Genomic DNA, 1,118 nt, shown 5'->3' on the forward strand with positions numbered 1-1,118 from the left:
ACGAGACGCGAGGGGGGGGGGGGGGGGGGGAAGAAAAGCCGCTTGCCAGCATGTGCTTTCGGCCACAGCCGGTCTCTCCCAAAGCAAGGTCACCTCCTCCCACGCTGGGGATGAACCTGTCCTTAACCCTGTCTTCGCTGCATGGCTCCCGTGCCACCCCTTCCCCACACGGCTGGTGGGGAGACCTCAGCTCAACTCAGGGGACCACTCCCCATGCCTTCCCCGACCTTCCCCCCCTGCCACACTCACCCTCGCCATGATTTCCTGGGCTGGGAAACACCTTGCCCGCAGCAGCACCGCAGTCCCCAAATGCCACAAGGGTGAGGCACAGCCCCCAGGGGATGTCCCCACGGGGCACTGTAGGTCCCCAAATGTGATGCCAACCCTGGAGCTCAAACCCACAGGGGCTGGGGGGGTGTCTCAGACACACAAAGGGGCTCAAACCCATGGGAACAAGAGGGACTCAGACCTGGGGGGGGGTTGGGGGCCAAGAGGGTGGAGGGAGGGGGCTTGCACCCACATTGTGGATCAGATCAGTGGAGGGGTAAAGGGGGCTCAGACCCTTTTGAGGAGGGCTCAGGCGCATTAGAGGGGCTCAGACCCATGGCTGAGAGGGGGGTGCAAGAAGGGCTCAGACCTGCCGAGGACTCAGATCACTGAAGGGGCCAGGGGAGCTCGGACCCACAGGGGCACTCAGATGTGGAGAGGGTACAGACCTGCTGGGGGGGTGTGTCAAAACCATAGAGGGGCTCAGACCCAGGGGAGGCTGACTCCAACCCACAGAGGGGCTCAGACCCATATCGGGGAGGGAATCAAACCCATAGAGGGGCTCAGACCCAGGGGAGGCTGACTCCAACCCACAGAGGGGCTCAGACCCATATCAGGGAGGGAATCAAACCCATAGAGTGGCTCAGACCCAGGGGAGGCTGACTCCAACCCACAGAGGGGCTCCAACCCGTATTGGGGAGGGGGTCAAACCCATAGAGGGGCTCAGACCCATATGGGAGGGGTCAACGCCATAAGAGGGGCTCAGACCTATACGGGGGGGGGCTTCAAAGAGGGGCTCAGACCTGCAGGGGGGCAAGGGCAGCTCAGACTCATTAGGGGAGCTCAGACCC

The sequence above is a fragment of the Aptenodytes forsteri genome, unplaced genomic scaffold, assembly GCF_000699145.1.
Source record: "Aptenodytes forsteri isolate BGI_AS27 unplaced genomic scaffold, ASM69914v1 Scaffold253, whole genome shotgun sequence".
NCBI lineage: Eukaryota > Metazoa > Chordata > Aves > Sphenisciformes > Spheniscidae > Aptenodytes > Aptenodytes forsteri.